A 6,480-nucleotide genomic window follows, 5' to 3' on the forward strand; every position below is an offset into this window, starting at 1 on the left:
CAACTATATGGCATTCTGCAAAAGGCAAAACTATGGAGACAATAAAAAGGTTAGTGGTGCCATGGATTAAGGTCAAGGGAGGGATGAAAATGCAAAGCACAGAGGATTTTTAGGGCAGTGAAACTCTTCTGTGTGATACCGCACAGTTGAATACATGTCATTATGCGTTTGTCAAAACCCACAAAATGTACAACACCGAGAGTGAATCCTAATGTAAACCATGGACTTTGGGGGATACTGATGTGTCAATGTAGGTTCATCGATTATAACAAATGTACAACTCTGGTGAAGAGCGTGATTGTGGGGAAGGCTGTGCATGTGTGGGGGCAGGGGGCATATGGGAAATCTCTGTACTTTATGCTCAATTTGGCTGTGAACTTAAACTGATTTTTAAAATAATATTTATTATTATTATTTTGAGACAGGGTCTCAGTCTGCCACCCAGGTTGGAGTGCAGTGCTGTGATCTCAGCTCACTGGAACCTCTGCCTCCCAGGTTCAAGTGATTCTCCTGCCTCAGACTCCCAAGTAGCTGGGATTGCAGGCATGTGCCACCACACCAGACTAATTTTTGTATTTTTAGTAGAGATGGGGTTTCATCATGTTGGCCAGGCTGGTCTCAAACTCCTGGCCTCAGGTGATCCACCCACCTTGGCCTCCCAAAGTGCTGGAATTACAGGCGTGAGCCATTTTGCTGGCCTTGTATTTATTAATTTTTTAAAATTACATGATTTAATATATAAAAAGAACAATGCCGAGCACATGGTAAGCATTCTATAGCTGTTAGCTTGGTTATCTTTCCTAACTCATAGTTGTGGAAATGAAGCACAGACAGCTTTGTGACTTGCACCCAGCCTAAGAGTAGCAGAGTCAGGATTCAAACTGAGGTCCCTAAGGCTCCAAAGCCCATTCTTTTCCCTACACCATGGCAGTGAAATGAATAGGTATACCAACTCTTTTTTTTTTTTTTTTTTTTTTTTTGAGAAAGAGTTTCACTCTTGTTGCCCAAGCTGGAGTGCAATGGCGCCATCTCAGCTCACTGCAACCTCCGCCTCCCAGGTTCAAGCGATTCTCCTGCCTCAGCCTCCCAAGTAGCTGGGATTATAGGCGCCCGCTACCACACCCTGCTAACTTTTTGTATTTTTAGTAGAAACAGGGTTTCACCATATTAGCCACGCTGGTCTCAAACTCCTGACCTTAGGTACTCCACCTGCCTTGGCCTCCCAAAGTGCTGGGATTACAGGCGTGAGCCACCACGTGCCAGTCAGCAACTCTTTTATTTACATGTGTCTACACCTAGGGCACTCTCCGGGTAGCATATGGTGTCCCTGAGAGCTCTTCTTGCCTGAACCAGGAACCAGTTTCAGACACTAAGCGAGACTGAAACTCCAGGGCAGCACTCACACTGACACAGTAACTCTGGTTCTTCGTCACTTGATTTTAGTCTTTTCCTTCCCAAATGCCAGAATAAACCCTGCCCTAGCTCTAAGTAAAAGTAAAAGTAAAGCACTCCTCTCCTCTTCGCACACAAAAAAGCCAGAGCAGTATCCACATAAAATCGCCCAGATGGTCATGGGAAGGCCAATTTTCCCAGAAGATTCCTAATGTCCTAAAATGATCCGACTTTAATCAAGAAGCCCTTCATCCCAGAAAGAAGCTAGGTAATAAAACTCACTTATATCAAGGGAGCCTAACTATGGGTCAGGCAGTATGCTAACCCCTTAATGCACTGTCTCACTTAATCCCCAGAATTACCATATTAGAGAGATGCTATTCTTATCGCCATTTCACAGATTAGAAACCAGGCTTGGGAAAGTGAATTAATTTGCCCAAGGCACTGTGACTAATAAACAGCAGAGCCTGGAATGCTTGCCCTGAAGCTCTGGGCTGCATCCTGTGTGGAGTGGTGAGTGCCTGGGCTTTGGGGCCTCACAGAGAGGATGCTTGGCTCTAGAAGCTGCCAGCAAGCTCCTTAGCCTTCTAAACCTCAATTTCCTCATCTGTAGAAGAGGTATAATAATGTGGCCGGGCGCAGTGGCTCACGCCTGTAATCCCAGTACTTTGGGAGGCCAAGGCAGGCAGATCACGAGGTCAGGAGATAGAGACGGTCCTGGCTAACACGGTGAAATCCCGTCTCTACTAAAACAAACAAACAAACAAACAAACAAACAAAAAAATTAGCCGGGCGTGGTGGTGGGCGCCTGTAGTCCCAGCTACTTGGGAGGCTGAGACAGGAGAATGGTGTGAACCTGGGAGGCAGAGGTTGCAGTGAGCCGAGATCCCACCACTGCAGTCCAGCCTGGGGGACAGAGCAAGACTCCGTCTCAAAAATAATAATAATAATATTAATATTGCCTACCTTGTAAGGGTGTGAGATAATAAAATAAGCAAATTCATTTAAAGCAATTAGCCCAGTGCTCGAAACATAGTAAGTGGTTAACAAGTGTTAGGAATTATTAATCTCTCTGAACCTCTATTTCTTCATCTGTAAAATGGAGGCTGATAATAATATGTAGAGTTACTGTGAGGCTTAGAAGATATAGCAAATGGTAAAGTGTGTAAGATGATGCCTATCATGTGGTAAGTTACCACGATATGACTCTCCAAAAAGAACTGAAAATAAGCAAGTCTGCTTTTTTAAAAGTCCACAGAATTGCAAATCTGCCTGATAGCTGGTGTTGTTCAAACGTCAAAAGCACACCTTTAAATATTGTTCCTCAAACATTTATTAGCTTATTGCATTTATTAGCTTAAGATCCTTTACCCTTTGTGCAGAAACTTGGAGTGTGGGTGGAGAATGCTCTCCAGGAAACTTAAAGCTAAATTCTTAGAGTATCGGCTGAAGATCAGTCCAAAATGAAGAAAAACGTCTCTGAAATGAGGTAAAAAAGCTACTAACAGGAAGTCGAACACATATACATGTAAACAAAATAATATAATAAACCCCCAAGTAGCCAGCATACAACTTCAATAGTTATCAACTCACAGAAATATTGTTTCAACTATCTTTCCACCTACTCCCCAACCCCCACACTGAGTATAATTTTGAAGCAAATCCCAGATATCAAATAATTTTATATAAAAATATTTCAGGCCAGGCCGGCGCAGTGGCTCATGCCTGTAATCCCAGCACTTTGGGAGGCTGAGGCGGGTGGATCACTTGAGGTCAGGAGTTTGAGACCAGCTGGCTGACATGGTGAAACCCTGTCTGTTAAAAAATATGTATACAAAAATTAGCCAGACGTGGTGGCACACACTGTAATCTCAGCTATTTGGGAGACTGAGGCAGGAGAATCCTGTGAAGCCAGGAGGTGGAGGTTGCAGTGAGCTGAGATCGTACCACTGAACTCCAGCCTAGGCAACAGAGAGACTCTGTCAAAATAAGAAAGAAGAAAGAAGAAAGAAAAAAAGAAAGAAAAAAAAAGAAAGAGAGAGGAAAGAAAGGAAGGAAGGAAGGAAGGAAGAAAGAAAGGGAATTTCATTGTGTATCTCTAAAGGATAAGGGTTTGACAAGGTCTGGCTCTATCACCCAGGCTGGAATGCAGTGGCACGATCTTGGCTCACTGCAACCTCTGCCTCTGGGGTTTAAGTGATTCTCCTGCCTCTGCTTCCCAAGTAGTTGGGACTACAGGTACGCACCACCACGCCCAGGTAAATTTTTGTTTGTTTGTTTGTTTGTTTTGTAGAAACGGAGTTTCACCATGTTGCCCAGACTGGTCTCCAACTCGTGAGCTCAAGCGAACCGTCCACCTCAACCTCCCAAAGTGCTGGGGTCACAGACATGAGCCACCGCGCCAGCCAGGATTATTTTTTAAACAAAACCGTAATACAATGGTCATACCAATTTTTAAACAATAATTTTTTTTTTTTTTTTTTTTTGTGACAGAGTTTCACTCTTGTTGCCCAGGCCGGAGTGCAATGCTGCGATCTCAGCTCACTGCAACGTCTGCCTCCTGGGTTCAAGTGATTCTCCTGCCTCAGCCTCCCGAGTAGCTGGAATTACAGGCATGCGCCACCATGCCCAGTTAATTTTGTATTTTTAGTAGAGATGGGGTTTCTCCATGTTGGTCAGGCTGGTCTCGAACTCCCAACCTCAGGTGATCCACCCGCCTCAGCCTCCCAAAGTGCTGGGATTACAGGCGTGAGCCACCATGCCTGGCCTTAAACAATAATTTTTTAATATTGTCAAACATTCTATTATCTCCGTGATGGAATGATCTCCATAAATTCCAATTGTCTCCATAAATGTCTTTTTTAAAAAAATGTGTGTTTGAATCAAGATCCACACATTGCAGTGAGTTGACATGACTTTTAAGTATATTTTAATCTACAGGTTTCCCTTCTATCTCTTTCTGTTTTCCCCCTGCAACTTATTTGTTGAAGAAACGTGGTCATTTATCCTATAGATTTTCTCACAGTCAGGATTTTGTTTATTGCATCCACATAGTGTAGTTTGATACCCTATCAGCATCCACATAGTGTAGTTTGATATCCTATCATTGGTAGATAGATCTAGAGGCTTGATCAGCTTTGAGTTTGATTTTTTTTTCTTTTTTGGCAAGAATATTTATTATATCTGGAAGCACATAGTATCCAGTTGTCTCTGAAACAATACTTTAAGATATCAGAAATTCATGATTGTCTTCACTTGAAATATAAGAATATAAAAAGAGTCTATCCAGCAACAGATAAATGGATAAACAAAATGTGGCATGTACATACAATGTATGCACATTTTTATTCAGCCATAAAAAGGAATGAAATTTTAATACAGGCTACAACATGGATGGCCCTTAAAAATGTTATGCTAAGTGAAAGAATCCAGACCCAGAAGGACAAATATTGTTTGATTCTCCTTATATGAGCTACCTAGAATATGCAAATTCACAGAGACAGAAAATAGAAGTTACCATGGACTAAGGGTGGAGGGAATTGTGAGTCATTGTTTAATGGGTATGGAGTTTCTACTGGGGATTATTTAAAGTTCTGGAAATGGATAGTGGTGATGGTTGTACAATATTGTGAATGTACTTAATGCCACTGAATTGTACACATAAAATAGTTTAAATGTACACATAAAATAGCTAAAATGCAGAGATTAACTATTTTATACATAAAATAATTAAACCCAGGAGTTCGAGGCTGCAGTGGGCTATAAGCACATCACTGCACACCACCCTGGGTGACAGAGCCACACCTTGTCTTTAAAAAAAAAAAAAAAAAAGGTAAATTTTAGGTTATGCATATTTTACCACAAGAAAAATTTGTTTAAGAGCCTGGCTATTGCATAGAATATGGCCCCTCTTACAAACCCCTGATGGCATAAGTTTATGTAGTGGCCTTTCTATGAACCTACAGCCTTACTCTTGCATTGATCTACACATAGTGGTGGGGCTCCTTCTACACTTCCAAGAATTTCCTGACCTCTGCCTGATTCTACAGTGAGCAGGGGATCCATAGCCCTGCCAGCCAGGAGCCCAGCTCCCCAGGAGCCCAGCTCCCCAGACTATGGACATCTACAACCAGGAGGCAGCCAGGCAAATGCTTCTGGAGTCAAAAGGCTGAGGTTGAGCCCTGCCTTTGCCACTTACTTGGCACAGGTGCTTCATCAAATGCCAACCTCTCCATCTCCACTCCTGTGCAATTGCAGCTACAAACTCCTACCTCGCAGGGTTATTGTAAGGATCAAATGAGGTCATACAATGGTCAAGTGCTGTACAAAGAGAGCTTTTTGTTATTACGGTTGGAGTGATTCAGAAAAGATCAACCTAGTCACTTGAGCCCAGGAGTTTGAGACCAGCCTGGGCAACAGAGTGAGATACCATCTCCACAAAAAATCAAAATGAACCAGGTGTGCCTGTAGTCCCGGGTGCTCGGGAGGCTGAGGTGGAAGGATTGCTTGAGAGTGGGAGGTCAAAGCTGCAGTGAGGTGTGATCACGCCACTACACTCCAGCCTGGGTGACAGAGCAAGACTCTGTCTCAAAAAAATAAATAAATAAATAAATAAATAAGGGTTCAACTTAGGACTTAGGTCATCAACTTAAAGGAAAATTGATACCTTCAGAAGCTAGCTCTTTGCAAGCTAAACTTTTCTTGACATCACTCATGGTAAGGTCAGCAGTAGGGTGACCAACTCTGCCGGTTTGCCCGAGACTGAGGGCATTCCCAGGATGGGAGTTTTCAGTGCTAAAACTGAGAAAGTTCCGGGTGTGAGTTGGTCACCCAAGCAGTAACCGCCCAATTGCTAATTCTAGAGCCTGCCTCCCTGGCCTGCTAGTCAATGCCTATTCAACCTGCCTTCCTTCTAGAACTTGGCCTCCAGAAGCACTTGTGGATCTCCTGGCTAGATATACTTCCTCTGTTTGACTTTCATTGCTGACACTTCTCAGGATTTCTTCCTTTGCCTTTTGCTCTTATGATCCTACACTCCCTCCTTGGGAGATCTTGTTCATTCTCAGGACTCCCAAACACCTCCCACAC

Source organism: Pongo abelii, chromosome 19 (genome assembly GCF_028885655.2).
Source record: "Pongo abelii isolate AG06213 chromosome 19, NHGRI_mPonAbe1-v2.0_pri, whole genome shotgun sequence".
In the NCBI taxonomy this organism is placed as follows: domain Eukaryota; kingdom Metazoa; phylum Chordata; class Mammalia; order Primates; family Hominidae; genus Pongo; species Pongo abelii.